The sequence below is a fragment of the Tyto alba genome, unplaced genomic scaffold, assembly GCF_018691265.1.
Source record: "Tyto alba isolate M040663 unplaced genomic scaffold, T.alba_DEE_v4.0 Super-Scaffold_3, whole genome shotgun sequence".
NCBI lineage: Eukaryota > Metazoa > Chordata > Aves > Strigiformes > Tytonidae > Tyto > Tyto alba.
Window position 1 is genome coordinate 17,809,039 of NW_024881304.1, and position 24,562 is coordinate 17,833,600.

A 24,562-nucleotide genomic window follows, 5' to 3' on the forward strand; every position below is an offset into this window, starting at 1 on the left:
TCTGAGCTATCACAATGAATTCCTCCTTGAAAAAGGGTGCTTAAAAGTATTTTGTTTTCCTCCTTCTCTATTATTACTATTTCCTTTGACCTCTGGTTTGGCAAATATTATGCATACATCGACTCATAAACTACTGAGCCTTAAAAGGCTGTGATGAATGTCAGTCCCCAAGCCTATCCCATTAAAAAGTCCTCTTGATTTCAGTGTCTTGCCCTGAAAAGTACTGAGTGCTTTTAGGTCACAGGGTTGTGCTTCTAAGGGGACGAAGTAGAAACCCACCTACCTCTCCATAATTAAAACCACCAGATGATGAAGGCCAAACCATGCCCAGCTGAGGTCCCCTTTGTGGAACAGTGTTTCCTCCATGAGGTCCACGGGACACGTGCCTTGCTGGAAGTAAAGGTGAAGAATCTGGCCTGGAAGAAACATTAGATTATTTGTGCTGTACATATTAGCCAGTTTCTCAGTATGAATTTCATTCACATGCAGTAACTGCAGAAACACACGGTGTTGCCGTTCTCTCGCGTGGCGCTGAAGCAGAGCCTCTTTCACACCAAAGTGTGTCTTCTGCTGCAGAATCCTCACCAACACCTTCCAAACAGCTTTTCAAAGCTATTTTGTTTATGTATATGACTGTGAGAGCTTGGAAATCAGGGTCTCCATAGGGGAAGGAGAAATACTTACCATAGTTGAATAAGGTCCGAAAACACCGTGCAAGCAAAACTCAGGTTAGAGGCTGTTTAAGGCAAAAAGAAAGGAAATTGAGGATATCATTGTTTAAAGAGCAGGTGAAGAGCAATGCTTACTTCGTTAATGGATATTCATAAGTAAATTCAGACGTGCCAGTGCTAGTCCACCTTTCTGAAATATTTTAGTCTCTAGCTTTCAGATGGAAATACTCCTTATTAACTAATACCTCCTTTTACCTTTTGCTATATAGGGTTTCCAAAGAAAATATATTCCATTCATATTCAGTAAAAGCAAACCCATGTTCTGCTGCTATTAGCCGAGCTTTAACTGAATCCAAAGCTCAGCTTTCACTTAACAAAACCAGCTTTAGATGTACCAGAGCATCAATCCATATAGTAGTACTTATGAGGAATAAATTGATTTTCTCATTGCTCTATGTTGGCTAAAAATTATTCGATTATGTATTTAGCTGCTAATGGAAACTCATTAGTAGATTTTCATTTCATGCTTGTTTGCACCTGCAATCCATTTCTTCTTGTCCAAAGGACTGTTTCATTTAGGTTGCACGCTATAAATTTTCTTGCATATAAACTGATAAGCATCAGCCAAAATTCAGTATACGTGGTCTGAAATAGCTCGGGGCCATCATTTTTACAACAGCATCATTAAAGCAACAGATCTCTGGTGATTCATTGTCACTTATTACTGTGCGTATTGATGTTCTAACTTCCCTCTTAGTTTACTTGTTAATTTTGTTATCTTTGCCAGTGACAGTCCCTGGACGCCTTCCTGTTTGCTCTTCCCAGAGCCCCACAAGGCTCCTGTCCATCTTTTTCCATCCAAAGATGGGACATGCTGAGCTTTGGGCACCGGGTCTGGATGCTGGACTCTGGAGGGCAGGAGCAAGGGAACCATCTCCCTGCGGTGGGTCAGGGCACCCCATTAGTCCACGGGGTCACCCCATCATTTCACCCCTGAGCCATCACCCCGGGCTCAAGCTACTTAATTTTCCGTGGGATGTAAATTGTCTCGCAGGAGCTTTCCCAGAACTTTGCAGGGGGCAAACCCTCTGGCTCCGCCCAGCGACTCCATCACTTAAATCCCAACAACATTTTCAAACTATGAATGGGAGTGAGGATTAAGTACTGTTCATACATGCAATTACTTGAATGCATTACTTTGTATTTTGGCCACGATTAAACCAGAATGCTAAGCTCTTTTCAAAGAGTAGGCTGCATTCAAGGGCTGAGACAGGCACTGATTGAAGACTGACTTACAAAAATCAGTCCTTTTATCAGGCTAATACAGCATTAACATCAGTGCAGTCATGTTTTTAGCTGTTCCTGATTTTTAAACCATCATCTACACCACTATTAACCTAGTTTAGCTGCACTTAACTTGCTTTGATTCGTGCTATGTATTTCATGGCTGTCATTCTGTACCCAGCATTTAAAAATCAAGTGGAAACAACTCTTGCAATAGCAGGAGTTTATTTTGATTTTCTTTACCCCATTACAACTTCAGTAGTCCTGAGTTTAGCACAGCTCTGGCAGAGCAGCAGGGCTAGACCAGATGCTTGAGCTTCAGCCACATTTTCGTGCGAGTTTTGTGAGCCTGCAAAGGACAAGAAAGCATCACCAGTCCCACTGGGGCTCAGACTCACCGAAGCTTTCTGTGGATAAAGGACACCAGCATTATATCACTGTAATATCATCATCATTATCACAGTAAAAATCTCTGATGTTCAATAAAACGTATGTTCAGTGGTCACTTGTTTTTTTTTGGAGGGATATGTTGTTATCTCTGTTGGAATAATACCCTATTCTAACCCAGCCAAATCCAGCTACTGTGCCATCTGGTCATTTTTTTACAATTTTTTTAACAATATAGCTCAACTGTACTTTTAACTGCATAGATCAAAGGATGCCTTTAAAGCATTAGGTAAGAAAACGAGCCTACTGATCCCAACTAAGTCACGAGGAGGGTCGCTGCAGTGCTGGTATTTAGAGGGGGAGCAGAGGAAACCCTCCGTGCAGACAGGCAGGACGGGTTGCCACTGGAGGGCCAACCATCGAGCAGAGCCAGCTCTGCCCCACGGTGGCACCTTCCCTCCTGCCCCTCAGACCCCCTCCGTCCCCAGCAGCAGGGGAATGGTGACACGGCTTCCTGGGACCGGCGCAGGTCCCACCTCCCGCTTCCTCACGGGGGCAATGACCGGAGGCAGGCGCAAGAGGCTTTTCAATGGGTCTGGATGGGATGAGATGCTTTTTTAGGAGAGGTCTTCAAAGCAACTTCAACTAGTGACAACGTTAAAAAGCAAGGCACTTGGCCACGGACTACTTGCTTTGTGATGGTAGGGCTGTATCTCAATCATGATTTGTCCAAGTACAGGGAGCACAACATGCCCAGGTTAAATTTTCCTCCCCGTCTTTCTCCTCCAACTTCCCGATGTGTTTATCCCGTTGGGATCTCCTGGGTGATGCAGCACAAGGAGTCAGTCGTAGGTGAAGGAGGAGGAGCGTGCTGCTTACCCTGCTAAACTCGGGGTCTGCTTCCATTCCCCATTCAATAATGCTGCTAATTTTAGACTTCCCTTTCACTCTTTCAACTCCTTTTGCTCTTGCTCGTGGGAGACAGAAAACATAGCTAAAGCTCAGCTAGGCTCCATACAAGATAAAAAGCAGAGTAGTCATCCCTGCTTACCCATCCAATAATCCTTCAAGCTTTTCCAGCTTAGTCACAGACCACCCTGAGCTCTTCCACGGAATGTCAATGGAAAATCTCCTGCTGGTAAAACTAGAAAAAGTCGAGAGATTAGAGCTGTAGGTGCAGGAGAAGCAGATGACCATAGCTTTCACATCGCAAGTTGCTGGACATTTTATTCAGGGTTTCGAATGAAAAAAGTCCTACATCCTGGTTAGTGAAGCGGAAACTGATCATAATAATTATGTCACATTTTGTTTTCATATAAAAAATTAAAAACTTGTGCAACACCAGCAGAATTATTCTGAATTGATCCAAATATGAGAACTGAATCTGTTAGTGCTGTGTACTAATACATCCCCCACACAGAAAAAAATACATTTGCTGTAAAAATATCCATCTTATCAAGCAGCTTAAGTTGCTGAGGGTCTGCCTGTATTCCCCACCGAAGTAAACTGAGAACAGGAATGGGTTTTGAATGTGCTTGTTAAGTGGGCATGATCAATACAAATCTGTTTTTCAATTAAGTAGAAGATACTGGGTGTATGCGTATTGCCTGCAGGCCAAAATAGTTTTGAATAAAACTGGATTCCAGAATATAAAGTTGTGTTGGTTTTGCTCTGTCTTTTAAATGAGCTTTACCAGCATGCAACTCCTATCCTTGTGAACTCTGCAGATTAAATTTCCTTGCAGTAATGACCACTAGGAATTAGTGAAATGTTAATCTTCCCACCTGCTGTGTATGATTATACATGAGTCCAATCAACCTGATTACAAAAGAAAGCAATTTCTGCTTTTACAGAAATTTTTTGTTGTTGTCTGCTTTAGTTCTTCTTGAGGAACTGTAAAATTCCTTACCCTATATTTTAAAGCAAAAAATAATAATTAAATTAAAATGTGTAAAGGGGAGCAATGGAGGCTGATAGTAGTTGCTTTACAACAGATAGAGTAATTGATGCTCTGAGGATTTATTTCAAAGCATAGAAGTTGAATTAAAAACCTAACTTTATCTGGATTTGCGTTGCTTTGATGAAGTCACTGCGTCTTTGTGTCTTGATTTTTAGCTAAACTGTTCTTAATGAGAATGCTAATAATTACAGTAGGACTAAATTGTTTTAGGGACACTAGAGGATAAAAGACAAATTTTAACTTCATTTAAAACTACAGCCACAAATGTGACACACCTCTTCTGTCAACCCTGAAACAAGCTGGATGGGAAAAGGAGGAAACACACCAGCTGAATTAATTGAAGACAGCTACTTAATGCACTGAAGGCAGATTATAAAGACGATATAAAAAGCTACATCTAACTGTATGTCTTGTGTAAAATATTAGTTTGAGCCCACATGTACTGACCTACCAAAAAAAAAAAAAAAATAAATGTTAAGGCTGGGTCCACACACCTTCTGAGCAGGTACTCCCACGCAAAGATATTTTCCAAGCCAGAATCCAGGAAAATCAGAGTCAGAGCATGGAAATCTGAAAATACAAGGAATGTAGAGCAAGCCACAGCAGAATGTTATGCTACTTCATTCATCAGTCAAGAGCGCAGAGTTTTCTTCTCAGTAGGCACAAACCCCAGAATGCTGGAACTTCACCCCCAGCACAGTTACAGTCACCTCCGTGCTTGCACACTGTGCACGGCAACACATCGAATAATCCCTGCATTGAAAATCAGAATATCGAATCATCTGATTCAATATATTACTGCTGGTTATCTGAAACCATTCAGGACCTGATGAGCATTATTCCACGGGCAAGATTAATATACTCAGGGAAATATGATGCCAATTATGAAACCAGTGTTTCTCAGCACTTTGCATGCAAAGAGCAGAAGATAATCGGGGATCTCCATGGTGACAGTGTTAAGGTAGCTGGGTTACCTGAATGATAATTTCCATCCTTTCATCTGATCTTCATGGGTTTTTCACTTTTCATCTTTACCTCTGAATGTGTTAGGTTTCTAATGGAGAGGAATTGACAAATATCCTAGTATTCCTTAGAGAAAAAGCAAATCTTTTCTTGCATGTACTCCTGCAACTTAATTCGCCTTAACAATTTTTGCAGGGAGAGCTGCTCATGGTAGTAGGGAATTTGCCTTCTACACACATACAGCCAGCTTTAAATTGGACTACAGAAAGGGTAGAAAATACCTTGCTAAAACAGATCTCCAAAAACTCCTAAAAGCAAGTCCCAGCTCACTGGTTCTTCCCAGCCCTGTTAAAAACTCCACTGGAGAGCCCACAGGTAACCTCTGATCTCCATTTCTGCTCGTGGCTCTGACAGTGGCATAGAAAATAGGCTAGAAAATTAACGTGCATTGAATCTAGGGCTTTCATAATTTGTAAGACCCTCATCCAGTTCGCAATTTGGAGAAAAATTCTACTGAGATCTCAAAGCAATCTATCACTCTGAGGCAGAATTGACTTTCATTGATTTCAGAGAGGCGTGCCATGGGCACGATGGCAATGAAAGCCGGGGCTTCCTGAGCTGTGAAGTGGCCGCTGCCTTTCCCTCCTCCTTGTCCTCTTTAACTGGGGGCTTATTAGAAAAACTGAACATTTTTTCAGCTTGGCTCATTAAAATCTTCAATACCTTAAACAATCTGGTTCCTCTCACGCTTCAGGTTGAACGGGAATATCCTTGGAAGACGAACCGCAAGCCTGTGAAAGGAATCTCTGAGCTGGCAGGTGAGATGAAACATCCCAACTCGGCATCCAGCAACCTCAGCAGTGATAACACATGATTTTTAATTGCCCTTATCAGCTATAAAACTGCTCTCGAAACACTCCCCGAGCCCCTTCGGGGGGCAGAGGGAGGCCAGTGAGGAGACGAGAGGCCCGTCCCGGCCACCGCGGGCTGCTCGCTCCCTGAGAATTGAACAGGACAAGGCTTCATTAAAATTGTTTTCATTCCCTGCGTTTGATGCAGCTGGTAAGAAAGACGCTGCCCCAGCTGCGTGCTGTTAGTCACAACTGCCACTCCGGCAGCGCACGGCTTCCCGGGGAGCGGAGAACAAAAGCAAAGACCGATTGCTGTGCAATCACCCAATTAACTTCTGCGTTTTTGTTTTTAATCTGCTTCTGCTTACTGGAGAAATAAATACAATGGATCGTTAATGCTGATGTTCATAACACTATGCAGTCACCTTCTCCCCCCCTCTCTTTACAGTGACACCTGGTAGGGGATTGAAAGGGATTCTCTTCATCTCATTTCATATATTAGTGCTAAGTTTAGCTTCTGTGGGTGTAGGTAACAATTTCTGTTTAAACTTTAATAAAGAGGTATGTTCAGAATCTCAGGGGCACACTCTCTGCTCGTTTGAAGCAAATGAGGATTATATAAGGAGGAACACGAGCCACAGATAGGATTCATAAAATTAATTGGCCCTGCGCCGCAGCGGAGCGGAGCCTTCAGAAGGGCCGAGTGGCCGAAGCGTCCGCGCCCCGAGGCTGCTCTGATGGACTCGGCTCTCCCACGGCTCAGGGCTGTGCAGAACCTTCCAACCAAAGGCTCTCCAGGAGCTCCAAGCTGTCTCGATGTTTTCATTTAATTCCATTAACGGTTGGACTCGATGACCTGAAAGGTCTTTTCCAACCTAAACGATTCTATGATTTATGTCTTGCCACATAAGTTCTGCCTCCCAAGAGGACCATGGATGCCGCAGACAAAGCCTGGGGCAGCACACAGAGGTTTTGCACACTGCAGATTACCTCCACATCACTTCTAATGGATCTAAAAATCACAGCACGTGCCGGCACATTCAAATGAAGTGAAAAAATCCACAGTTTTTTCTTTGGCTACAATTGTCAGTCCAGTTGCCAGAATTCCTCTGCACAAATCTACGGCTGCGTGTGCTGTCCTCTGTCTCCTTGAGTCTTTTGTTGGACTAGAAACAACAACAATATTCTATATATTGATTATATCAAATATCGTGCTGCTATATCCATCCGAGGAAATTTGTGGGATTCCCTGCAGGAGCCCGTCTGCTACCCCCTCCCAGAATACTCCATCCCCAAGACATGCCAGGAGCAGGGCAGCTATGCAGCAGCCTCTCCTCATTTAGCAAACTGCAGTTCATTGCCGGGAGGATCGGTTACAGCTGCCATGCTTTAATGAGCTAATGTGAAACCTTTAGCTGAATCCCCCTAATTGCATTTAAAGCACTGTATATATATATATATATAAATCTTCTAAAATAGCTTCCACGTGTTCTTCCATTCCAGAGCTCTCTTCAGTTACAAAACGCTGAGATCAGCACGCCAAATTCTGCCAAGACGTGCGCCCCACCGATTCCCACCGCAAAGCCCGACTTCTAGCACCTTTGTAATAGCGAAAAGTTATAAAAACTCATCCTAAGCAGCGACCTGTAAGCAGGAAATGGGTATAAAGCCTCAAGAAACAGCTGCGGGAGCCCTGCGCCCGGCGTTTGCAGAGGAGGACGGCCCGTGGCTGCCGCGGCGGCCTCTGGGCAGCTCCTGCCGTAGCTGCGAGCCGCCAGCCCCGGCCGCGCTCCCGCCAGCTTCCCTGGGTGCGTGCCCTGAGCATCTCAGCTGAGACGCACGGCGTTTGCACACAGAGACTCCGTAATCAGCCAGAAATTAAAATAAATGGGAGTAAAACTTCTTTTGCACCTAATCGATAACAGTAATATTGCTGGGAGTATAAAGACTGAAAAAGACAAAAACTCTTTATCTTTCCTTTCTCTGAAGACTCTATCAGCTAAGCAAGGCTGTAGTTCATTAATAGCTACTGAAATTATCCCTAATTTCTCAGCTGTGTTTTACGCACTATCATTGACATTTTAGTCAACGGCATAATCACCCAGGACAAAACACAATTTGTGATAATGTCCTTGGGTAATGAACATACCAAAATGGTTCCTAATGAAATAGGGAAGAAGCAGCAGCATGGCCATTCTTCTGCACCCCTCGACACGGTCCTTTGATAATTTTTGCTGTTCTTGATCACTTGTGGGGCGTAGGCTGACATTCCTCCTCTTTTAGTTAAAATAACTTGCAACCACATCAAACAAAACAAACCCCTCATGTAACAATGGCATTTCTCAGTACATAATAACTACCAAGTTTAATGCATCTATTATTTCTTTCCAGATAAATCACACCTACTTGGATGCCACCAGGACCAAGGACCGACAGGAACAGCAGGTGGGCTGAAGACCCTCTGGGCAAAAAAGAAGGACGAGGTCTGGCTGGCAAGAAGTGGGGATCCAAGGGCTGACGGCACAAACGCTGCTGCGGTCGCGGCCTCGAGCACTGGCAGGATCCAACTGGATCATGATGCTGAATTACTGCTCATCACAATAACCTGTGTTTTAATTCCCTAGCAGCATCAACCAACTACTGAGTAAGAGCTGCCTGGGACAAGTCCCCCATCGATTGAAACTCCTCACATGGCTATTTTTGAGGGCTACCCCCCTATTCCCATACACTATTTGGTGCTTTATGCTGCTTGGAAGAGTCACGAGAGGACCACCCAGTTTTCTTGGGCTCTATATTGTTGTTCACACCCAGATATAGGAGCAGTAGTCATCAGTCTGTCAATATGTTTTTCAAAAGAAATGGGACGTACGTAAGTTTTTTAGTTAATCCCACAGAAAAAGCTAAGACTAAAATTTCCCTCTAGATTTCACAGAGTCTGGGAGTCTTGCAGCTACCCAGACATGGTTTCTATTTAAAGAAAATGAAACTTTCCCCTGTTGATAATGTACTATTATCAGGTATCACCTGCTCCCCCGTGTCACCCCCACGTACACACCAGAAGTAATTGAGAAAGTAGTCGTTGACAGATCACTGTGTACAGGGGATAATAGACACCACCGTCATTCGTGTAGGAAAAGGGAAGCTGGAGCTGTAACAAACTGGTGTGGCACTGACTTCTGCTGCTGGGAATCACACTGTCACTCCTACTTTGTGCAACTTAGTTCATAGTTGTCAAAACAGGCCTTCGCTTATGCACCTGCTATAATAAAGTTAGTCAAAATCATATCTTCCCCTGTAGCATCGGAAATATTTTCCTATCTAAAGTTTTCAGTCTTAATGCAAACCTATTATTTTTGGCAGACTTTACAAAAGACAAATGGAATAATATTGTGGTGCTTTATATAATACCATATCTGGAAGAAAAAAGTGCTGCTTATATGTGTGTGTCAGTGTAAATACACATCATTTAACACTTAAGTAATAAAAATCTGAACATTTTCAAATCTTACCAAACATCCAGCGCTGAAGCATCAAAATCTTGCCACACAGCTCGCTACCAGTGGCCATCACATGGAATAGCATATCACGTTCTGAACCTTAGACTTGAAGGAAAATACATTTTTAAAAAATTTTGTTTTCAAGAAAACAGTTGGAGAGTCTTCAGGATGTCATTGGAATATGATCATCCTTGAGGGGCGCTAACAGAAATCACAATTAATCACGCTAACATTAATCACAATCATAATTGGACACAAGTTGGACAGGAGTCCAATTTCAAAAACGAGAAGGGACGCTCAACTGAAGTCAGATGGATGACGTCACCCCCGACAACTTCTTAGGTGGCCCATAGATGGAGAAGGAAAAATAGGGCAATTTTGCACGCATGATGGAAAGGCCAGTAAATATTTAAGGGGGAACCCACTGCAAATGGGGAAGCCATGTTCTATTTAACCAACCGAACATACCAGCGTGGCCAACCTTCCTTATGTTAGGAAATACATCCTATATTCACCAACTGACCAAAAGCAAGAGGATCTCCAGCACATACCTTAGTGTGATGGGAAGGAGCCCTGGAAGCAATTCACAGCAAGAGCTCCCTGCACACCCCACCTCTCCGCGCGGGTTTGGGTGGGTTCTGCAGCCGAGTCCCAGCACGTGGCATATTAAAATACAGCGAGAGCGACCTGTGCGCTTCCTCGCACAAAGTAGGTGACCCATTTTTCCACACGTATTGCTGGAGCGTTTCATTTTCTAACCTCTCCTCTCGTCTGGCACAGGGCGCAGCCCTGCTACTGTTTTCCTACGGGAATGGGTTTATTCTGCAGCCACACGCAATAAAGCTATGGAAATTCTCCGTCCTGCTCCCGCTAAAGCTAATGGCAAAATCCCTGAGCGTTTGGTGGAGCCCGGGATCTGGGTTCAGCAACCTTCTGCTCCAAAGCAAAGAAAGCACCCGCTTTTTACTGAGCCTCTTCACACACAGAATACTATTCAAACACATTTATGATTTTTGAACGGGTGTCTTCAGCTGGAACCACAGAGACAAGTGCGGAGGGTTTATCTAGTGGTAACAAACGCCTCGTGGCATTTCTTAGATAGAAAGAAAACTGAGTTTAGCAATTATTCATAGCCTTACATACATTCTTGCAGACAGTCAAGCTGACTTGGCAGGCTGAAGCTAATTGGGTTTACAGTAGAATGAAGCTTTGATTGAAGTGCCGTGCTTAAAAAAAAAAAAAATTACATACACACCCCCATACCCCGATAACATTACTCTCGAGCATGTAAAACAACCACCCCACATATTACCAAAGAAGAAATGCAGAGATCTTTATTGCTTTACCAAGTGAAGACCCACAAGTGAATAATTCTGAACTGTTTGATCTGCTGTATTCTGATCCATAATTTAGCGGCTGCAGAAAGGCTGCACGTGGCTGACATTTCAGGCTGCTTTTGAAGTTCACGAAGCCCCTGCAGTCACCAAGGGGAGGGACTCTGCTCAGTGGGCACTGAACAAAAGGTGGGTGGGAAACAGCTCCAAAGCTAATGCACAAAAAATTGGTTGCAAAAAAATGGAGAATGGAAATTAATGTGGCCTCGAGTTTATCGAGTAAATAATTCAAATTCTACCTTGGTGATTTATGAAAATAAAAAGACATATTTAACGAGCCCAGCAGGTGCTTCTATTTTTACATGTTAAGAGCAAAAATAAAAAGGCAGAAGCTTTTGCTTCACCGGGCTTTTTTCTTATTTCATGGTTAGAGTTTAAAATAGAAGAGATTCCACGTGCTTCAAGGATATGCCATGCTCAACAATTTTGCTACTGAAGGGAGGGTCGTACAAATGTCTCTGTCTCTTTATGCCACGGGTTTCAATTTCCACACAACCACGTGGAGAACCCTTCCAGGCGTTCCTGGGAATTAATGGTTCTAGGGGAGGTTTTACAGAAAAGCCACAACAACCTACACTTTCCAGGGAAGAAGACATTTTTGCAGCAGCCTGGTGTGGGACAGCACTCCACACAAACCTGCTGTTGACCGTGTGGTCTTCAAATGCTCTCCTAAATCAGCGTGTGTATAATCTCACGTGGGAATTCAGATCACGGACCAAATCGCTGTAATAATTCTAGGTTACTTTGCAGGGAAAAGTCCAAAATAGTGACACAGTATCTACATGCTTGAAGAAAATAGGAGATGGAGATGTGCAAAGACAAGACAAAACGGAAAAGAGAGGCTTTGTGGGAAGCAGAAGAAAGAGGAGGCCCAGCACATCAGCTGGGATGGGAAACAGGAAAAGAAAGGTAACGTTACAAGAGCAAAGGCTAAGCTAGTTTAAAAATCCCATGATTTATCAGAGAATCATAGAATGGTTTGGGTTGGAAGGGACCTTTAAAGCTTATTTAGTCCCAACCCCCCCTGCCCCGGGCAGGGCCCCCTTCCCCCAGCCCAGGTTGCTCAGAGCCCCGTCCAACCTGGCCTTGAACCTTTCCAGGGAGGGGGCATCTACCACCTCGCTCTGGGCACCCTGTGCCAGCGCCTCACCACCCTCATCATAAAAAATTTCTTCCTTACATCTAGTCTGAATCTACCTTCCTTTAGTTTAAAACCTTTACTTTTTATTTATGAACTATATTTATGAACTTTCATGCTCAGGCACCAAGCTGGGCATCACGTCATCCCCCCAGGGGAAACTACTTAAATGCAGTTATATTTATGGGGCAAGTAGGAGCTGGTTTTAGCAAAAAACGGCTTAAAAAATCACGGAGAAGGAAACACTGAGGTGGAAGCCCCACTGACCTGAGCAATTTCTTGCAACTTGGGGAAGCAGCTGCACTGCACACCCTCCTTGCCATTTAGTTCTTCTGTCTGTCTGTCTTATTTAATAGTTTCAGCAGAAAATCCAGTCTTCAAAGCTGACGATCTACCCATCTGCCAGCTTTATCAATCAGCATCCACTGGGCCAGGCTGCGCTGCACATCGACACCTTTTTCTCTGACTCCCATATGGTTCATTGTGTGAAAATGCCTAATTAAGAGAAGAAGATAAGATTTTTAGAAAGTAAACCTTATGACTTTCTGTGGAGGACGTGTGAGAGGTAGTGCTAAATCACAAGAGGTGGTAAGTACAGGCAGAGAAGCGACTTTGAAGGTAAACTGCTGCCTCAGTGTGTCGTGAGCTCTCAGAGGTTTAGACTTCAAAATTACACGTTTTGTGCAGCCATACATTTGCAGCCTGATAGCAGGATTCCCCCGGAGAGGCTGGGGAAGGATCCTTGCAGCACTGCACACAATGCTTTGTCAGATCAAAAAATCCAGCAGACAGTGATTGCAGATCAGAGGAGCTTACAGCTATTAAATCCAACAATTTGCCACTCTCCGGATGTAAACCGGGATAATTCACTCCACACGTGTTAATAAACAACCCTGGTTCCTCAATGCAGTGCCACGTGCGACAGATGGTTGGTCTGCAAATTCAGAGCTGCTTTTTGACAATACGAGAATCAGATTATCAAAACTCCCCTGCAAACCCCCCACCGACCCCACGCAAAGACGTGACGGCAGCCGCGCCGAGGCAGAGTCCACGCGCTGTGCGGTGCCGGGGCCAGAGCTGCTGGGGTGGCCCCAGCTCCCGGTGCCCAAAGGTCCCAGCTCCCAGTGCCCAAAGGTCCCAGCTCCCAGTGCCCAAAGGTCCCAGCTCCCAGTGCCACTGCTGGTCCCAGCTCCCAGTGCCCAAAGGTCCCAGCTCCCGGTGCCACTGCTGGTCCCAGCTCCCGGTGCCCAAAGGTCCCAGCTCCCAGTGCCCAAAGGTCTCATCTCCCAGTGCCCAAAGGTCTCATCTCCCAGTGCCCAAAGGTCCCAGCTCCCAGTGCCCAAAGGTCTCATCTCCCAGTGCCCAAAGGTCCCAGCTCCCAGTGCCACTGCTGGTCCCAGCTCCCAGTGCCCAAAGGTCTCATCTCCCAGTGCCCAAAGGTTCCAGCTCCCAGTGCCACTGCTGGTCCCAGCTCCCAGTGCCACTGCTGGTCCCAGCTCCCAGTGCCCAAAGGTCTCATCTCCCAGTGCCCAAAGGTTCCAGCTCCCAGTGCCACTGCTGGTCCCAGCTCCCAGTGCCACTGCTGGTCCCAGCTCCCGGTGCCCAAAGGTCCCTTGCACGCACCTCGCTTTCGGCACGCCGCAGCCGGGACGCCCGCCTGTGTCTCAGTGATCCCCGCTGCTGAGAAGCCACACCGAAGGCAAGAAAATGGGGCTGCTTCATTTATACTGGAAATATTGTTTCCCTGAATGATTTGCTGTAGCTCCTACGGCCCGTGAATGCCCTGCCCGGACACGTCCCAGTGAGGTCATTTTTTTTTTTCTGCAACTCTGAACCAAGCCACGACCTTGAAAAGAGAGTGAAATCATCTCATGAGATTATTTAGCAAAAGGGCAAGAGAGGTTCGAATAGACACGGTCTAACATGCTTTCTGCCTGGAATTGGAAGGACAGGGAGAGCCTTCCCGCAGGTATTTTTGTGACCCAGCTAAGGCAAATCCTACAGAATGCTTTCCAAACTCTGCAGAAAGTCAGCAAGCCGAGTTTCCGCCAGCTGGAAACTCCCACTCCTCCGTACCAACCCAAGGCAGCAGAAAACACAGCCCCGCAGTCCTTTTAAGAGTGGTTTTTATCACCCTGTTTAAGCAGTAGCTCAATTAGCTGCCTGGCATGCCTTCACCCGGCTCGGCTGCAGCCGCTGCGGCAGGTGGATGGGGCCAGAACAGGCAGGACCCCCCCTCCCGGAGCACAGGGGGGGGGGGGGGACGGGCATCGCCCCACAGCACCCAACCTCCCGACACCCCCCGCCAGGCAAGACGGAGCTGCCCGCCCGCCATCGGGCACGTAGGCACCCACAGATGTTGCGGTGGCAATTGGAAATCATTTGGCTGGCATTGCAAATCAAGAAATAAACTCGTTTTTATGACACGAGGCATAAAACGCCTGGCTTCTGCTGGGAGTCTAAATTTGGCCTGTTTGGTTAATTTGATGGGATGCCATGAGTGAGGGCATGATTTGAAACCACAAGTCATTTTTCTCCTTGGAAGAGTGGATAACTGAGTCTATTAATCTGACAATACATTTAAACTGAGTTATTGTGACAAGGGACTTCCATTATCCATTTCATCTAGTTGCAAACTGTCAGAATAAATCTCAGGGGGTTAGGGAAAAAAGCTGCCTTCCTTTGTTTGCTGTTTTTATATGCCACAACAGTTTAGATTTGGTTCACTTTAACTCATGATAGTGTGTAACTGTACAGGGGGGAAGCTCACAGAGAAGCTAGTACAGAAAATGGCAACTTTATGGTCATCAAAGTTTTTTTTTTTTTTAAAAAAGGGAGTCAGGACAGTAAAATTTGACCACCTGGCAGTATCCTGACATTGACTTCAATGACCCTTTGTTCTTGCACATTTCTGGTTTTTAACTATAACTGGTTCTCCCTTTGGAATCAATTAACAAATACCTCTGGAAATTAAAAAGTGCTTTCCTAAGGCTCTGTTTTTATCTTGCTTGCAAATCACGTTGACTTAAGTAGTTAAAACACTTAACCAGAAATGAATCAACATAAAGCATAAAAGACTAAACTATGGTATCAAGCTTAGGATGTCAAAGTGGAATTCAGAAGGCTGGGATTCAATTTTGTGGCTCTACCCCTGACTTCTTAAATGTAAGGTAACTTATTCCTCCATCAGGTATGCAGATGATGCTTTCCTATTATCCATTATTTGCTTTTTTTTGTAACTAAACCTGTTCTAGTAGAAGAATGGTATTTATTGATGTAAGTGGTGACTGGCCAAGAAGCCTAGCAGCCGGAAAGCTCGGTGCTGCAGAGCCCAGACCCCGCTCCGCTGCGGGGCTGCAAGTCTGCTCCGACACCAAGAAAAAGGAGGAGGAGATAGTTTGGGGAAGCCAATGTCGCTCACGGCCTGCAAAACAGACACGCAAAATTCACAATAAATTCGAACCACCGTGCGCTCATGCGCATACGGATATGTGAATGAAAGAAGGCAGGTGACAGCGTGCGAGGAGCTGCCTGGGGAGCTTGCTTTTCATCAGTCCCCACGAGCTGCAGCCCCGGCCAGGCCCCCACTGAATGGGATCTTTGAAGGTTTCCTCCTGTCGTAATGACACTTTAACCCCTGGCTAGCACTTTGTTGTCAATTATTCCCCTTAAGTTTCATTTCAAAGCCACCGTGAGCTGCAGGAAGTCCAGAGAGTGGCAGAGAGATGCACAGCAACACCACACACACACACACACACACACTTTAATTGCATCCTTTACAGATAAATATTAGTTTTGAGAAGTGAATTTGAGAGGTGTTTAAGAAACGCTAAAAGCTGGCTGCACTCCCATGCAAAACACATGCAGAAGCTCAAAACCCAAGTGCACTGGAGGCAAAAAAAAAAAAAAAAAAAACAACAAAAATCAAACAACAAAAAAAAAAATCAAACCCACAAGTTTCTGGAAGCAAGATAAAACCCGCAGTTATGAGGCAGCATTCTCACTTTGAGTCAAAACTCTGGATTTGGAGTCCAGGTTGCCATTCACTGTAGCAGTGGAGATGCTCTGACAGGGCAGGACTGCCAGCGGTGTGGGGGTCAGCAACCGCCTCCCTCTGACTTTCAGAAGCTGCAGCTCCCTGAGCAAGTTACACCAACCTGGATATCCAGACACACATATGGCTTGCAGGTTTTTAAATAAAAAAGGGCTGCGCTCCGAACAAGTTTGGTTGGAACTAGTCCAGCCAGTCCTAGTGCATAGAATATATCACGTTGAAGCCAGGGGCAAGGACGGAGGCAAAAAAAAAAAAAATCTGTTTGTCTTAAAGTCTTTTAGACGTTAATTTTCTAAAAAGACTCTGCTAAGAAATAAACATTGTGACTTCAACTAATTTTAATTCTACCCTCTCAGCACTATTCCTGTGAAACAATGAAAACTCTAATTCATGATCCTCCCCAAAGTCATCGTTTGGTCTCAGGAGGTGGTCGGAAGCTCAGTACAAAATGTCAGTGTCACAACTTCACAGCTCGACACTTGCTTTTGATCAGATCTGGGAAGTGAGAATAGATGCAATATGCTCATTCTTTTACTGTCACTGCAGAGTATTCATTAGTTTTAATTATTTTTTAGGTTCTAGGGGGAACCATTAAAAAAAATAATCACAAATGGAAGGAACAGCAGCCGTATGTGGCCATAAAAAGACAATAAAGCATTTTAGGATACACACTTGTTATGATTTATACTCAAAACAGGACTAGAGGTAGCATATGGTGATTGCCATAAAGTAACATTTATTATAAAAACATGGAGATTTATCTCCAAGCTTGGTTGTATGCAAGAAGTTACATTTAGTTTAACTTCTATTCAGGTTGCTATAATACCACAACTGGTTTGGTTTAGTTTGTTTTTTTTTTTTTGTGTGTGTGTGTGGCCTTTTTTTTTTGTTTGTTTGTTTGTGTTTTTTTTTTTTGTTGTTTTGGGGGTTTTTCAGTTTGGTTTTTTTGTTTGGTTTTTTGTTTTGTTTTGTTTTGTTTTGTTAACCAAGCCAGGTTACTACAACCCTCAGCCTGTTGTCCCTATAACCACATCCTTGCAGCAGACTTTCTTTGCACTGATTTCAGCTGAACTGTTCATATCCAGGGAAGGTTTAGACCTAAGTCAGGCCCTGCTCTGGGGCAACGACTGCTTCCCCAGCTCTGTGCTCGTCTCATGCAAACAGAGAAGGTACCGCCGCCGGCTTCAGCAGCAGCCTCCGCGTGCCCAAAAGGACCCTCTAATTAGTTCAAGGTTTGCTTTGCTTTAATCTCAGCATCTCACACCTAGTAAACATCTTGGGTGATAATTAGTATAAACAGGGTATTATTATTTACTGTAAATAAGAAAAAATAGTATGCAAAACTATCACCTTACTTTCTTCTTGCTGACTGAATCTGTACGGCTGGGAGGAACACCAGGAAAAGCAGAAATTTACAGTAGAGACGTGTTTCCAAGAAGACAGCGCTAATAATGTGAAGTATTCCTGTTAAAATCTGGAAATAATAAAATTGTAATATAGATTTTACAGCTTTTATGCAACGCACCTTGAAGGATAGGACGGGATACATCCCCTTAGGGGAGAAGATGACACCGGGCTGGCTGTACCTGGGGTGAGAACAAGGATTGGGCTGGGGTCAGGAGTGAAACACGAGCTCTGCAGAGCCCACGAGAGCCCTGGGGACGGCACGGCCTGACCCAGCCCAGCTCGAGGGGAAGGTGCTGGCAAAGCACCCGGTACAAGTTTCACTGCCCAGTTTCCCCAAGCAGCCAAAGGCTGCTCCTGAGCGCTGGGATACGGTGGTTCTCCCAGTTGAATCCCGTAGAACAAATCAATCCCTGATGCAACGCACGCTCCCGATGGATTTAAATACTTAAACACACCAGCAAAGAGGAGTTCAGGGTGCATAATCATGTTCTGCTTTCACAGGCTATGGAAGTGTATTTTTTAATTCAGCAGTAATGGACTAAAGTGGAACGGCCTCAGTGAACAACCAGTAGAAATGAAGGAGTGCTGGATGGCCAAGGTACCGAAATATCACAAGACCTCTCCTCATTTATTTACTGTCCGCTTCAATATTTCTAATTCTCCCCATTCAGTCCAGAGCAACCCACGCTGATATCCATAAATATCAGCCCCCGGGCCGTGCCTGCCGCTGGGAAGGGGTTGGATTTGGGAAGGCAAATCCAAGGCGGGCTGAGAGCTGCGAGGTGAGAACCTCACACACCTCGGGCCCTCAGCCCTGGACGTCCCTGAGGCTGGAACCAAAGTACTTTGCGCTGGCAAAGCCGCACCTGAGTCTTCCCTACCAACACAGACCAAGATTTTGAGGCTGTCAGTTTGGGATTAAACCATCACATCTTCCTACTCAAAACAAAAAGAAAAAAAAAAAGGCCCAATGCTAAGGGTACTTACAGCCCTGCTGCTTGCTGTTTCTGGGTTTATAGTCTTCTCTTTTCCCTCTCCAGTCTGATCATGTTTGAAGTCTGGGAGACAAAAAGGACAAAGTTGTAAAATAGCTGCTGTCTCCTTCTCCTTCCCTTCCCTCCAGCTCAAGAAAAATGCAAGAAGTGGGTTTCCAAGCTTTTAAAGGAAAGGTAGTCGTTCTACTTCATCTACCTCATCATTTAAGTAGAAGCAAGAAGCATACTACCATCCCCACGGAGAGCCTTCTCCTTGTCTTTCAGTGAACTGCTTCATCCTCGGGTCTGCTGACAGAACGCTGCAATCAGAGAGCTAAAGCAACAGAGCTGGGAAACCATCACGTTTAGCCTCTCCTCCAAAAAAAAAAAAAAAAAAAAAAAAAAAAAAAAAAAGCCACACAGACAGACTAACCAAAATCCCTTCCTTGAAAATGGTTGAAATGACCATTATGAAATGCTGAAGATTATCAAAGCTTATTTCAGACTACTCTTCTGCAAGGTGCTGTGAAGCTCCTGGTCGGTGCCAACACAGATATAGCATCAGAACACACAGGCCAGATCCCGGGCTGCTGCAAATCCCTGTCTCCAGTGGAATTCCAGTGACTGTGACGGAGAGTGGGGAGTGACAGGTTTGGGGTATTTATTTCAGTTAAGAGGTATAAAGCAACAGATCTAAACAGAGCTGTAGGCAAAGGATTTTGGTTTTTGGAATTATTCTGCATTAGAATTACACTGGCTCTATAGTTCTATATTGTACTTAGACATTATATGAAATTAGTCACAACAGGGAGAAAGAATCAATCAGTCCTGGCTAAGGAATTGAGGTAATAATGATTCATTTGACGAGATTGCTCTGGAAAATTAATAATGACGGTGGTAATTACTAACCTGGGATAGCTGCAGTGCTCATTATTCTCCTTTTACTCTATTGAATGTTAAGTATTATGAAGACGTTTGTTAGAAACACAGTCTTGTCTGCAGGCTTTCAATCACAGACAAGGACTCTCCAAGAGGTCTGAAACCTGTCTTCCTTTTACGCTCACTGGGACATAAACCCAAAACAATTGTAATATTTGATATATGGCATAGAAAGCATCAAATAAGATATTGTTTGCAAGACTTCATGTCTTGCAAGCCTGATCTGCGGCAGCTCTGCTGCCTTTGCTCACCTGAGTTGAAGACCTGGCCCACCACCTCCTTTGGGGAGGGAAGAGTTGATGCATCTCTGAAGATCCCAACATTTCATTAACTGTTTTATCACCTGTGTCAGCAATCAGTCTTCTTGCTGACAACAACTAAAAGTGGTGCCTTTTACAGCCCATCAACCTGACTCCTCAATCAGCGAGACGTGTCAAAGTCAAAGGGAGCAGATTTCTCCCCAGGACAGGCAGCGGTGCCAAGGGCAGGAGGTCCCTGGCCAGGGAAGGGGGAGACACCCCGAGCTGAGCAGCTCATCCAAGGCACCTCAGGGGTAGAAAATGTTCTTTAATATAACTACAGAGAGACAGGAGACTCTAAAAAGCTGTGAGTGACTAGCAAGAAGGATGCCTAGCAGCTGTGCTCTCAAACATCTGTTCCACACCCCACAGAGTGCATCGCACGACTTATTTATATTTTAAGTGGATCAGCAGAGGGTTTTACCTTCTGTTGAGCAGCAAGTGACGCAACTGAATACCCTGTAACAGGCAGGAGAAGAAAAATAGTTCTATGTTGGTAATGTCGAAGGGAAATAAATTTCTAATTTTCTGAACAAGGCTGGAGTTTCTCAAAGCAGCAGATATCCTCCTTGATTGAGGCATTTTGAACTCCGAGCCAACTTTCCTATTTACTCCCATTTTTCTGCCAAATTCTTTTACCCACCTGATTTAACTCAGAATTGCTTTCAGCCTTATGAAATGGTCTCTTTTAAGGCACCCTATAAACACATCATCATTTTTTTTTACTTTAATCCCTTAGTGACCGAGTTGTGTTGTATGCTAACTCCATCTTCTTCTGTCAAGCATGCAATTTTGCCCGAAGGATTTCATGAATTTAAGAATCTCATCTACAGATTTTAGAAAGACAGGGCACCTTTTAGGAGTAGAAATATAAGCCATCTAGTCAAAGTCCCCTGTGATAAGGCAGCTTTTGCCTCTCTGTGGCCAGCCCTGCTGCTCTCCAGGGAGCTGTCAGGTCATTATGGGCCCCCAGTTGCACCCCCAAGCCCCCAAGCAGGAGGCAGCAGCTAAAGCTGGTTTGGTTTAGCATCTCTGCCTCACCCCAGCCTCCTCTCGAAGGACTCGCAGCGCTGGGGCAATGCGGTACCCAGACACACCCCAGGACTTCATCCACAGGGATGTTCCTCTGTGTGATCCACCCGATCTTCTCTGCAGCTGGGATTTCTACAGGCAGGGTCGTCCCACTGGGACAGTGCAGATCACAGCCTTGTCCCTCATAATACTTAAACCACAGCGAGCCATTTCTGGGAAAAATCAAGGCTTCTTTATTTATAATTGCAGCATCATCAATGCCCCTTTTCTTTATGATTTCACCTGCTTGTTGTTCCATTAGACTGTTTTCAAACAAGGCGAGAACAGTGATGTTCAGTGTGTGCGTGTGATCTTATGAAATGTCAAGAATGGGGGACATGAGCTCTGCTGGGGTAAAGGAAGATGATGACAATTTTTAACTACAGTCTCTGCTTTCAGGCTTCCTGTTTAGCTCCTTGACAAACCCACTGTCACCCAGGGTTGCTGCTGCACTGCGCATGCATCCAATTATTCTGGTAGAGCACGGCATGACAAAACCAATCCAGCCCTACAATCCAAACAATACCCTTAGTTTAAAAATCCAGATTTTCTTTTTAACCTTTCTTTCCCCTGTTGCCAGGACAGATCCTGGCTCCTTAATGATACCAAAATCTATTCCCCAGAGGAACCTTGCTCTCCAAGGTTGGTGCCACATGCATCAAATGGTTAATTTTATTAATTTGTGCAGGATTGAAGAAACACCCCAACAGGCTACATTTGCAAAGGTCCCCTGCTGTTTTAGCTCTGACCACTGCTTGAGTTTTTCAAAAATAACCATAAGTAAAGCTCACCTTGTGCATTTCTCATAAGGAGATTTCACAGTATTTAAGAGAGGAGGTCAGCAAAATTAAATGAGACACAAAGTTAATGGAGCCCAAGAATTTCAAAGGAGATCTTGCAACCATTAACCCACCAAGACAATGTCCCCATGTCCCTAGAGCCATCAGGTCTGTCCTACTGACCTCTCCATGCTCTGCCTCCAGTCCCACAGACAACCACCATCACACGCGGGTGCCAGCAGCCTTCCACAAACCTTTTACAGGAATCACTACGGCAGCAGCACTTGCATTTCCTGAAGCCTTCAAGATAAAACAGAGCTTTCCCCAAGAATTCAGGACACAGTCACGCTGGATGTTGAGCTCTTTTGAGCACCTCACTATAAGCATCGGTGTAGAGCTGCCTCTTACCAAATACTTCTTCGCACTAGTTTTCCCAACAGGAAAGGACATGTTTGGGAGTCTGACTTCAGCTACGAGTGCTAAATGTTGAAAATAACTGGCCTAAGTAGGTGGGAAATCCATCAGTTTGAGACCAGGGATCCTGAAGCAAGGATAGAGCTGTTCTGCAGCACAAATGCCTTATCTGAGCCACAGCAACATGCTAAATCTCAGCCTCTGCTTGCAGCTGTGCTCAGCTAATACTAAAATAGTCATTTATATAGTCACCTCCACCTGGGAGGATGCCACCTGCAAGCACATTTCAAGAGCAAGCCCGAATTTAGTACACTGACCATCCTGACTGACTATAACACTTCAAATGATCCATGCCTGCTCTGTGCATTTCCTTCTTCAGCGTAAACAAAGGTACCAAATTTCTCTTCAAAAGTGCATGCAAGCTCAGAGAGTTAATTATTGTAATTACTAATTGAACAGACTCAGAATGCTAATCTATTATAAAGTGGTCTGTTAATTGGTGTTAAACTGTCATTAGCCTGCCATTTCCCATGTTATCAAGCTGACCTGGAGCACAGCACCATTGAAAAACCAACCCATTTCTCATTTCTGACAAACACTGATTGCAGATTTGAAGAAGAAAAAAAAAAAATCTATAGAACCTGGAATTGAAATTATTCCAGCAAAGGAAAACATCATTCTGCTGCTTTAAATTACAGGGGTTTGATACATGGAGAAATGTACCTTTCTGTGTTTGCTTTTTGCCTTGCTCCCTCCAGCGGTGCCCGTGTTGGTCTGCCCGCTGACCCTGACCCTCCAGTGCTGCCGCAGGGCTTGGGCTTTGCCTGACTCTATTCCCGAGCTGCAAATCTGCAGGTGAAGCCAGAGCTTTCCTCCTGGTGCCCGAAGCTGCAAGCTCACAGCCCTTTTCCACCCTGGGAACGTCCATTTCCACCAGGCACAGCCTCCATCCAGTCCTTCGGTGTACCTGCAGAGTACTGAACATCCAAGAATAGCAAGGATGAGCACAACAGCATCCCATCAGCCCCACGAATCACTTGAAAAGCATCCAGAGCTGCCCCTAAGGAGGTCCTACAAAAAAAGGGGCAGGTCTCAGCCTGGTCTCTTCCACTCAAAAAGTAACTGCCTTCAGCCAGTCCAGATTACCAGTCTTTGGGCTTTAATTTATAGACGAGGACACAGCAGACTGACATAGCTACTTCTCAGAGGTCAGTTATAAAATCCAGGTGCCCAGCAGGGCAATGAACTTCCATTTAAATATACTGCAAGGGGGAGAGACGGTGTTTCAGTTTCAGACCATCATCGGGGCGGGCAGCACTGCGACTGCTCTCTCTTCCCACATGAAGTGGCAGTGGCACGAGCCGCCAGAGCACTTCTCGGGGTCTCTCATCTGACTGAGAGTTATCTACACTAATATTTTGTTCTTTTTATTTTAATAAACAGCCAGCTTTAAAAGTTCAAGGAAATTTAAAATTACCTTTAGAAAGTCCAAAAATTTTCCATTGCCCAAGACAGTTTCATCATCGAGCAATCTGAAATATTTACTGACCTGCACACTCCCTCCCTCTCCCCGTGGGAACCCACTACACCCATTTCAGCATCTCTCACCAGAGGATACAGGGCAGAATTTTCCAGTTCAACAGATGTGCAAGAGTTGGAATAGGGGAGCAGGGAATTTTCTATATGCTAACCAGAACCTCCTGGTGTTCAGGTACCTTTAAAATCAGGTCTAGCATATTAGACAAGGGAAGAAAAGTTCAGAGATTTAGAACAACTGTGGAAATAGTGACTTGCCATTTCCTGAGACTCTTTCCCCCATGTTTTAGTGATAACTAGGACAACAGAGTCTTAGTCATTTAGGGTTATCTCCAGTTTTTCTTACTTTTCTTTATACTCCTTGCCAGCGCAGAGTTGCTGTTCTAGCTCATGCATGGAATTTTTCCACTTTCCTCCCAGAACCCTTCCATCACCTGCCTTTGCATGTTGAAATACTAACCAGGTCACTGGAAAAGTACAAAAAGGAAAGAAATAAAACTTTCAGTGACATCAATAATAAACATATACGTTTCTAGAAGTGGGAATCCATCCGATTCAATGTCTCTCACTACTGATGGCTATTATTTCTTCATTCAGGCTTTTCTGAGACATCTGACTATCTATCACTTTCTTTCCTTACACTGGCAGAATACCCAAGTATACCTGCATCAGCCTCATTTCTCCTCTTCCTCAAAAAATGTGCAAATCTTCTTCTATTTGATACCCTTTACTGCCACACAGATGCTCATCCACAGGAAATTCCCATTTATTTTAGTCTGCAAGACCCTATTACATTGATAAACTGATCCATGTGGCAACCAGCCATCCCATTCCTTTTTCTTGGTAGCAGATAAGCTCAGAAGCCAACATCACTCCTGTGCAGAAAACATAACCCCAAAATTGTCCATCCAGCAATATAACTTCTTTGTCAGCATCTTCCACCT

The 24,562-nt window shown here is 44.6% G+C and overlaps 1 long non-coding RNA gene across 1 annotated transcript; it reads right to left on the bottom strand.

Annotated features, from left to right (window-relative positions):
- On the bottom strand, positions 1-24,043 carry LOC116959901. The gene is made up of 10 exons (XR_004406073.2): positions 23,965-24,043; positions 22,806-23,059; positions 13,769-13,991; positions 12,413-12,640; positions 9,626-9,718; positions 4,797-4,872; positions 3,394-3,486; positions 2,199-2,304; positions 685-736; positions 1-416 (listed from the first exon to the last, which is right to left on the bottom strand). It is a non-coding gene; the product is annotated as an uncharacterized LOC116959901 (long non-coding RNA).
- Between the last annotated feature and the right edge of the window lie 519 nt (positions 24,044-24,562).